The sequence below is a fragment of the Miscanthus floridulus genome, chromosome 9, assembly GCF_019320115.1.
Source record: "Miscanthus floridulus cultivar M001 chromosome 9, ASM1932011v1, whole genome shotgun sequence".
NCBI classification, from domain to species: Eukaryota; Viridiplantae; Streptophyta; class Magnoliopsida; order Poales; family Poaceae; genus Miscanthus; species Miscanthus floridulus.
Window position 1 is genome coordinate 133,345,729 of NC_089588.1, and position 10,441 is coordinate 133,356,169.

The window sequence follows — 10,441 nt, forward strand, 5'->3', positions numbered from 1 at the left end:
TTAGGCCTTCTAGTCCTCCTCCTTGTTTCAGTCGGCCCGCTATCATCTCCAGCTCCGTCTCCTCCTTGAGTGTTCACTGCATCAGGTTCATCAGGTGGATTGCAGTCGGTGACAGGACCTGAGTTAGTTCTATCTTGCAACAACCAGCCACTGCCTTCATTTCCTTGACAGACCACAAGGACTGTCCATCCAAGACCATGCTGGAGATGTACGTTGGAAATCACAGATCCTGGTGCCTCTCATACCCAATGGTCGGTATCTCATCCAGTCTCTCATGCTGCGTTGGTTTCAACTAGAGCTCTTGGCATGGAAACCCAAATCCGTATCTAGTCGAATTTAGAACTGTTGGCATGATATATAATAAATTGACACCATATGACATGGTTCCTTTATACTTCTATATATGTATGACAATGTTTAGGCATATACTGGGCCTCAAGGGAAGTATATATAGAGGGTGACCACCATTGATTGTGAGCAATTAACAATACTATAGATATATTTGGAATCATACCAGACAAATATATTGCCAATCAAAACTATTCCTATATATTCCTACCTAACTTATGTGCTACCTTAAAAGCCGGATCCTTAAAATCAGACCCACAACCATATATACATTAAAACCCCACCCCACAACTGCACTTGATTACAATAAACTAGTCCTGTTGCTATCTAACTTATGTGATTTCTCTCGTATCATGCTCACGGAGACAGTTTTAGAGGTCGCCTCTACCGAAATGATTGTGCAAATCATTCCTTTACAGAGAAGCTGAAATGGATCCACCTCTGAAAATTGTTTACAGAGGTGGGACCATTAAGCGGATTGCCTATGTAAATTGTTTTTTTAAGGCGTCTTTCAGAGGTGGAGCTTTATAAATCATTTTATAAGACGGGACAGTCCTCACCTATCAGACTAGTCTTTTGGGTTGAGTTAGGGCCAAGGCTTTGGTATGCTGTGGGCTCCGGTGGACCTGGGCTTGAGGGGCGCCAGCTCGTGGGTATAGCGAGCCAGGCCGGATTCTGCTGCATGCTCTAACATTTACTGCCATTCCAGTTTCTTTTTTTTTCTAAATTATTCATTGTTAATAATATTGGTAATGTGCCCAAGAGACGACAAACGCTATAGATTTGATCCATAGATGGGTGAAAATAGGATATTATTGATCCATGAGAGGGCGGGCCAAGGGGCAAGACAAAGTTGATCCGTCCAGTATCCTCGGTGCCTCCGCCTCCTGTCACTACCAGAGACCGGCTCTTTGCCGAGTGCCAGGTGGTTTGCCGAGTGTTGTTTTTCGGGCACTCGGCAAAGACGCCTTTGCCGAGTGTTTTTTTTGACACTCGGCAAAGAGGCTCTTTGCCGAGTGTTTTTTTTAACACTCGGCAAAGAGTCTCTTGCCGAGTGTTTTTTTAACACTCGGCAAAGAGTCTCTTTGCCGAGTGTTTTTTTTGACACTCGGCAAAAAGCTTCTTTGCCGAGTGTTTTTTTTACACTCGGCAAAGAAAATTTCAAAGCACATTTTGAAGCAGTAAATTAATTCAAATGAAAAAGTTTTCAACTACAAAGTTGTATAACTCATCAAGATGTACAATGTTTGTTTTGGTCTTTTCTTCATACGACAAAGTGAAAATAAATTTGTTCACAAATCTAACATATCTCTCTTGTAGTTTATAAAACTACAAGAGAGATATATAAGATTTGTGAACAATGTTAGAACGACCATGTCAGATGAACAGATGACCAAACAACCAAAATAAACTCTGTAGATCTCGAAAAGTTATGAAACTTTGTAATTGGCAACTTTTTGATTTGAAAACATCTTGTCATGCAAAACTGCGTTTGAATTTCAAAATTTTAAAATTCGAACTTTTCAAACGACCTCGGATGAAAAAAACAACCAAAATAAACTCTGTAGATCTCGAAAAGTTATGAAGCATTGTAGTTGACAACTTTTTGATTTGAAAACATCTTGTCATGCAAAACTGTGTTTGAATTTCAAAATTTTAAAATTCAAATTTTGTAAACGACCTCGGATGGAAAAACTTCCTAAACTAAAAGTGTAGATCTCGAAAAGTTATGAAACTTTGTAGTTTACAACTTTTTTATTTGAATTCGTTTAGGGCCTCAAACATGCAATTTACACTTGGTTTAGTATAATATATTGGGAACTAAAACGAAATCCAGACACAAGTGAGAGTGTGGTGTAGTGGTAGAGGAGGTACGTGCACAGCGGGAGGTCTCGGGTTTGAATCGCGTCGGTCGCGTAGCCATGAAATTCACGCGAAAAATGTCGGAGATGGGTGGGCGCTGGTCGGTGGGGGCCTCCATCGATAAAAAAAAATTCCATTTTTTTGGTAAAAATTCCTATTTTTTTTGGGTTTTTTTCGGTTTCAACTTTGCCGAGTGTCGGGCACTCAGCAAAGCCTTTGCCGAGTGCCCGATAAAAGACACTTGACAAAGTTGGCTTTGCCGTCACTGTTTTTGGCGAGTGCTGTTCGTCGAGTGTTACACTCGGCGAACCATTTGCCGAGTGTTTTATGTTTTTTGCCAAGTGTTTCGGACACTCAGCAAACTCAAGGAGGAACCCGAGGAGCAGGAAGCCCCCGGCACGTCTCCAGGTGTCGAAGGAGGCAGAGCCGGTGACGCCCGTGGAGAGGGCGCACGAGGAGGAGGAGGAGGCGGAGCTAGTGACGCCCGTGGAGAAGGCGCACGAGGAGGAGGAGGAGGAGGAGGAGGAGGAGGAGGAGGCGCCCTTCGATGAGCAGGAGGCATTGGCAGGAGGCACGGGTTCCTCTTCCTCTGCTCCGAGGGTGTACCTGCGAGGTCCCGCGAGCCTCCCTGCTTTTCCGCTTCCTCACCGCCGCCCAATGATTCGCCCTGAAGGGCAAAAGTAAGTAAACTTGACATTTTATTTGCCCCTACTTCATATGGTAAGTTCAAACAAAGATGAACTACTAATTTTTCTTAATCACATATGCAGGAACTGGGTGGTTGTGTCCGGTGCTGGTGCATGCACCCCCAATGGCATCCTGGGTCTTCTGTGCAGGCAACACTACCCCGGCGTCGTCACGTACAATAACAACACGTTGGCGGCCTGTTCGTTTGACCACTACGCCATCGCCGCTGATACGGAGCCGTACCCCAACAAGGCAGCACGGGTCATTGGGGAGTTCTGGGTAAGTCTCCTCGCATAGCATTGCTTCTTTCATTGAACTTTTTCTTTAAAAAATATCCATACAAATATCGTGTTTGTCCGTAGGCTTATTTCAAATGCGAGGAGGGTTTTGAGGGCAGGAAGGATCAGGTGGCGACCAAAGCCTGCAAAAAGCTCGTCGTCGACATGATTCACGAGGCGAAGATCTAGGCCGTTGTCACCTACTACGGGTCGAAGCTTGGACAGAGGGTCAAAAAGGCCGACGCCAGAACTATGGACCTGACCTGGGAGCAGTACATTGAGGTACATGAGAACATCTAGATTGATTCGTTTTGAGAATAAGTAGGTTTAATTCGATCATCTTATATGTCAATTACTGGATGACATGCAGATGATTCCCTGGTGGTGCGGATCGTATCCCGAGGCATGGGAGAAGATCGTGGACAACTGGTTTACGGAGGGGTATGCCTCGACGCACAACGCTGCAAGGGAACGACATTTGGAGATGCAAGGACCAGCACACCATCAAGGCAGCCGCAACCTCGCCGGATACAGAGACGCATGGGTACACGAATTCATTTATCTATTCTGATGCTCAATTATGACTGATTTCTAATCTTCTTGATGTCTTTCTCGTAGAGGGCGGCACATCAAGGCCAGGAGTGCTCGGACTTCCAGGCATGGTGCATGTCCCACAAGGGAAAGGCGACGTCCGACGTCTCCTTCAGCCTGGAGGACGGGCCCCAGGAGTACACGAACCCGAGCGTCCACACCCGCATCAGCGAGTACACGTCGGCGGCAAGGTCAGTCCATGGGCCAGACTTCGACCCGTGCACGCAGGAGATTGATACGGAGCTCGTCAAGAGGTTGGGAGGAGGGAAGAAGCACGGCCGCATGTGGATTGCCGATGGCACAATCGACTCGACCGCTGTCCCTAACCTCTTCACGATCCGAGCCCGGAGCATGAGCGAGAGCCCGGCCATACGCACACGGCCGACCGTTGCACAGCAGCGGGTCGACGTCCTTGAGGTAATTTCAGTTTGACTCGTCGTATATTTACTTTTAAACACCGTAATTAGCTATGCATTACTGAAACATTGGAGTGAAATGTTGTAGGCCCGGCTCGAAGAAGAAGCTCGGCAGCGTCAAGAGCTGCAGGCGCAGCTGATGTCCTAGCGTCAGACCTATGAGAGTAGGTTGACGGGCATCACGGAGACCTATGAGACTCGGTTGTCGAGCATCACGGGCTTTCTTCAAAGCCTTGGGCAACATACGGGTCTTGCTGTGCCACCTGAGCTGCTCGCTCCACCACCTCCACCTGCAGCCTCACCCTGGGATGGACCTACACCTGTGAGTATGAAAGTTAATTGCAGTGTCTTACATGCAAGTAATTTCTAATTAGCTAGCCAAGTACATGTCTAACACATAGAATATATACTCCTTTGTGCAGCCTCAGTCGGCGCCTCAGTCGGCGGGTTCCAATAATCCGCCTAATTCTCAGGATTCGTATCGGTCACCGCCCGATCAAAGGCATATTTGGTAATGAGTTTGAACTTGTCCATGTTCATGGAATTGTGGTAATAAAGTAGATGTTAGATGATGAACAACTTTTGAACTTGTGAATTTCGATGTGATATATTCAGACACTTATGTTTGTGACTTCTAAATGGTGTTTGTGATATGTAAGTGATGAATGTCATGGATTTGAAGAATGTGATGAATATCTGTGAAAATTTCTGTTTGAATGTGTGATGCAAGTGTTGGAATGTAAAAACAAGAAAAAAATAGGCAATTATAGACGCTTTGCCGAGTGTCACACTCGGCAAAGGCCTCTTTGCCGAGTGCAATGGCCACTGCACTCGGCAAAGCTGGCAAAAACTGCATGAAAACACCAGATTTCCCAGCTTTGCCGAGTGTAATGGCAAAGACACTCGGCAAAGCTGGGCTCTTTGCCGAGTGTCAGGCCACGGCACTCGGCAAAGGGGAAGGCTTTGCCGAGTGTCACTACAGACACTCGGCAAAGAGACTTTTTAAAAAAAATAAATTTTTTTTTGCCAAGAGCCGACACTCGGCAAACAATTTCGGGAAAAAAATTATATAAATTCTTTGCCGAGTGTCGTACATGAGACACTCGGCAAAGCAACCGTCATGATAGCGCCCCCGTTAACGGCTACTTTTCTTTGCCGAGTGTCCGGTCGACACTCGGCAAAAGCTTTGCCGAGTGCCCGACAAATGACATTCGGCAAAGAAAGCTTTGCCGACTTTTTTTTCTCCGAGTGGCCTATGCCGAGTGCAGCGCTCGGCAAAGCCTTTGCCAAGTGTTTTTAGGCCTTTGCCGAGTGCCGTAGAAACTCGGCAAAGTCCCTATTTCCCGTAGTGAATGATGGTAAACGGTAGTGCATGTACAAGATGAAAAAAAAGTACTAGACCCCACATGTCATCCTCTTCGACAGAGGTTAATCGACGGTAACTGATGGTAATCGGTAGCGAGCGAAACTCATAAAAGGTGTTATACTGTTATAAGACATGTGGATTAATTTATACAGTGGTAAACATGGTTCATGTGAGCGAAACTCATAAAAGGTGTTATACTGTTATAAGACATGGCTTGCATCGTATATCCAGATGAGTGAACGCAGGCTGAGTGGAACTGTATTTCAAAAAAGTTGGCATTTGGTGAGATTGCATGAGCGGATGCAAAAAAGCCGAGATGTTGTTTTATTGACTGTACGAGCGGATGCAATCCATTTAGTTTTAGAGTGTTATCAAGGATCCTAAAAACTCGCATGGTTGAGGAGGGCGTCGGACAACTGGGTGTGTGGTACGGGACATACGTGGTGATCTTTGTCTTAATGGTCTGATAGAGAGTTCCACAAACTTTGGGATGCTCTCTTCTGAATTTTACCCTCACAAGTGATGATGATCAGCATATTTGGAAGCATGACATATCAGGTTTTTTCTCATCCAAGATGGCATACAAGGCATTCTTTTATGGGTCTATTCAGTTTGAACTATGGCGCCGTCTTTGGAAATCTTGGGCACCAACAAAATGTAAGATGTTCCTTTGGCTTGCCATAAAAAATAAATGATGGAAAGCTGATCAGCTAACAAAGAGGGGGCTTCCTCATCAAATAAATGCATACTCTGTGACCAAGAAGAAGAATCTGTCCAACATATTCTTACAACATGTGTGTTTGCAAGACAATTTTGGCATAGTGTGCTCTCTCCACTTAATTTACAGCAGCTGATACCAAATAGAAGGGAACACAATATACGCAACTTTGCCACTTGGTGGAGGAAAATCACTAAAAGAGTTGGTAAACAACACAAGAAAGGAGTGAACTCTCTCATCATTTTGGGGGCTTGGACTTTGTGGAAGCATCGAAATGCCTGTGTGTTCCATGGTGATTCTCCAAGTATCTCAACCTTTGTGAGAAACTTGGAGCTGGAGGGTCATCTGGCTGGGGCAAGAAAGCTCCAGAACCTGAAACTCGGGCGTATTGAGTTAAAGGTCCAGTGCAATTGCATAGTCGGGTCGATTAATTGTAACCTTAGAAAGGTTATTTTTCTGGTTTGTTTTATTTTGCCCCCTCCTACGTTGGTCCTAGTAAGAGGGATTCTTGTATAGACCACTCTCGTTAAATATAATACAAAAATACACAACTCTCCTACGTGTTTAAGAAAAAAAGTTTGAGTCTGACATGTGGGTCTACTAGCAGCAGATGCATCTGCTTAGTTTGGCAGGGCAGATAGGCCCAATTCAGCCGCATGCAACAGACAGTACACCTCTTTTTAGCAACAGACAGTTCAACGTTAAATATGATTACCTATAGCGACAGACAATGAGTCGTTAAATGAGGAATTAGCGACAGATCGTCTGTGAGCTCTCTTTAGCGTCAGATCATCCATCGATAAATATAATTTTTAGCGTCAGATGTCTGACGGTGATGCGGTGTTGTGGTGTAGTGTTGAGCCTTGCACAAATGCCCAATTGGAAAAGTGCTCTCTAGAATGGAGGAAGAACTAGAATGAGAATCAAGCAATGTAGCCATCAAAACGAAGTTAATTAAGCAACAAAATCAAAGGAGTGGATGTTTGTTACTAACCTTAAAGCAAAAAGATCAAGCCATTCTTCAAAATCCAAGCATTAGCTTTATGGTGAAGAGCAGCCGTAACAATGGAGGGAAGGGTCCAAACACGCGCCTCTGTTCTCGGGATGGAAGAGAGGAGGAAGGAGAGGACGGTTGCAGCCTTTTGTGTTGTAGGCTTATCACCGTCGGCTCTTGGCTAGAACCGATAGTGATAGAGCCCAATCACTGTCGGTTCTTGGCTTAAACCGGCAGTGATGAGTGGCCGCCAAAACACTGTCGGTTAAAGCCACAAACCGACATTGATGTGGTCATTCACTGTCGGTTTTAGCCCAGCCCCAATCATTTTTTCATTTTCAAGCTCATAACTGATAGTGAAGGTACATAACTGCCGGTTCTCACAAATCTGACAGTAATGATGCCGCCAGTGATGTGCAAATCTGGCGTAGTATTAGAAAGATCCTTTTTTCTGGTTTGTTTTATTTTGCCCCCTCTTACGTTGGTCCTGGTAAGAGGGATTCTTCTATGGACCACTCTCGTTAACTATAATACAAAAATACACAACTCTCCTACGTGTTCATGAAAAATGTTTGAGTCTGACATGTGGGTCTACTAGCAGCAGATGCATCTGCTTAGTTTGGCAGGGCGGATAGGCCAAGCAGTGAACCAAATGCTCATCTGTTAGAGCATCTCCAGCATGGCCCCTACTTAAGCCCTCATAATTAAATATGGGGTCTTAGACAAAAAAAAAATCTCACTCCAGCAGGACCCCTACTATGGACCCCAAATTTGTTGGGTCAACAAAATCAACCCCACAGCCAACAGATTTGTTGGGTCAGCTTCAGCCCCGATCCGGCAGTTTCGTCTGGTTTTTTGCCCGAGCGCGATTTCTTCCCACGCTCGCCCCTCCCGCCCACTCGCGCGTCATTTTTCCCCAGCGCGCGCCGCTAGGGTTCGCAGCACACCGTCAATCCTCCACTCGGCTTCTTGTGCGAGCGTCCCTCGATTCCCTCGGCGAGCTGCGACCTCCGCCCCCTGCGAATCCCCCTGTGAGGCATGACCCCCGGCGCCGCGAGCGTCCGGTGACTTCCCCGGCAAGATGCGACTACCGCCCCCTGCGAATCCCCTGCGAGGCACGACCTCCAGCTACGACGACTCTCCCATCGAAGGTAGGACTGAAGCCGTTGCTTCCTGGTCCTTTTGAGCTCGCGCAGAATAGAGGCATATGCAGCAGGCTGCTCAGTCGTAGCCATGTATGGCGCGCGTAGGGAGAGGTGTATTGCAGCAGGGAGCGCACGCGTGGAGAACATGCTGCTCTGCTGCTTCCTTTCTACGTTACAAGCCTGAATGAGCTGTATCCAATTTGGATCCTACTAGTGTGGTACTGTATGATGTGATGTTTTTTTAATCCTATCCAATTTGGATCCTAGTAGTAGTAGTGTGAAATTAAACTGGCTTGCTGCAGGTGTCGTCCATATGTACTAAAATAACTGCTTTCAGCTTGTTACTCCACACATTTATGCAAAGTCTAGATGGTTGGGAGCCCAAAACATTAATTATGTGTTTTTTTTATACAGTTTGTGATATGCCGCAGGGAGGTCCTTGGTCACGGATGGTTTCCGGCGAATTTGAGATTGATGACATTGGAATTTCACCTAGTCAACCTAGTGCACCAAAGAAGAAGGCAATCCGTGCTGCTAACTACTCTCTGGATGAAGACATCCAATTGTGTGAATCTTGGGAGAACATAAGTTTGGATCCTATCACTGGAAATGAGCAACCTAGCAAGGCCTATTGGAAGCGAATTCATGATAACTTTCATGCGAACAAAAAATTTGCATCTGATAGGAATGCGAACTCTCTTGAGCATCGGTGGGCGACAATTCACAAAGAGTGCTAGAAGTTTCAAGGCTTATATGATGAGGTTGAGCGCCGCCATCCTAGTGGAGTGCCATACCAGGAACATGTGAGAAATTTATTAGTTGCTGCATCATTGTTGCTAGAAGTTGCTGCATCTTTGATTTTGTTAAGCTGCTGCATCATTATCTTTATTAAGCTGCTGCATCTTTGATTTCAGTTGCTAGAAGCTCAAAAATTATATGCTGGTGGAAAGAAGAAGCAGCGCTTTCCTTTCCTTCATTGTTGGTAGATGATTAGGCATAGCGAGAAGTTTGTGCCCCCTGTCACCAACAAAAGGCCTGGGGAAAGCAATTCACCACCAGGAACAGTGGATGTGTTTGATCTAGAAGATGGTGAGAGTAATAAGAGCCAAACCCCTGACTCTGCTATACCTAGCAGTAAAAGGCCTATGGGGAGGAAGCAAGCTAAGGAGAAGCTGAAGAAAGGAGGAGAACAAATGGATTATAGCTTGATAGAGAAATTTCTTTCAGACAAAGAGAAAGTTAGAGAGGATAGGTGGCAAGAGAACAAGATGATGCATGAGCGCAGATTAGCACTTGAAGAGCGCAAGATTGCAAATGAGGAGGACAAAACGCTATGGGAGAAAGAACAAAAGATTATGTTTTGTGACCTTGAGAAATTAGACCCCTCCCAGAAGACATATGTGATAGCAATGAGGGCTCAGATTGCAGCACAAAAGATGGCGGCCTTCAACAGCGCTTTCGCTGGTAGCAGTGGAGGACATGAAGCTAGTGGTGGAGGAGAAATTTGATATTGAAGCGGTGGAGGACATGGTAGCAGGTTGCAGGCTATTAGTGTTTTGATTTGATAATGATGTAATGAACTATTACTATGCCTGTTGATTTTGGGATCTAGTGCCTGACTGAAGTAGCACAATCAGGCTGACTGAAGTAGCACAAACAGTCAATGCAAGTTGTAGGCTTGCACCTCTAGTTTCAGTTCATTGCAGTTCTAGTTTATTGCAGAGGCTTTTGAACTATTGCTGCAGCTCTATTCTTTTGGATGTCGTCAAATCTGAACCAAATTTATGTTTGAATTTAAATTTGAATATTAGCATTTTTCGTTTATTATTTTACGCATGGTGCTTTATTGATATAGTTCAAATAAATTATTATATATATGATGTTCTCAAATACATATATGCTCATGTGTGTGAGGAAATAGAGGAATTAAGATAGGGGCTTTGATTTGGGGGCTCCTGCTGGAGTTCAACCTAGAAAACAGGGCCAACAAAAGTTGGGGGAGCACCCAAATAAAAAAGTAGGGGCCCTGTTTTGG

The 10,441-nt window shown here is 45.2% G+C and overlaps 1 pseudogene; it reads left to right on the top strand.

Annotated features, from left to right (window-relative positions):
- The first annotated feature begins 8,840 nt into the window (after nucleotides 1–8,840).
- Nucleotides 8,841–10,230, top strand: LOC136482988 (uncharacterized; annotated as a pseudogene).
- Nucleotides 10,231–10,441: the final 211 nt, after the last annotated feature.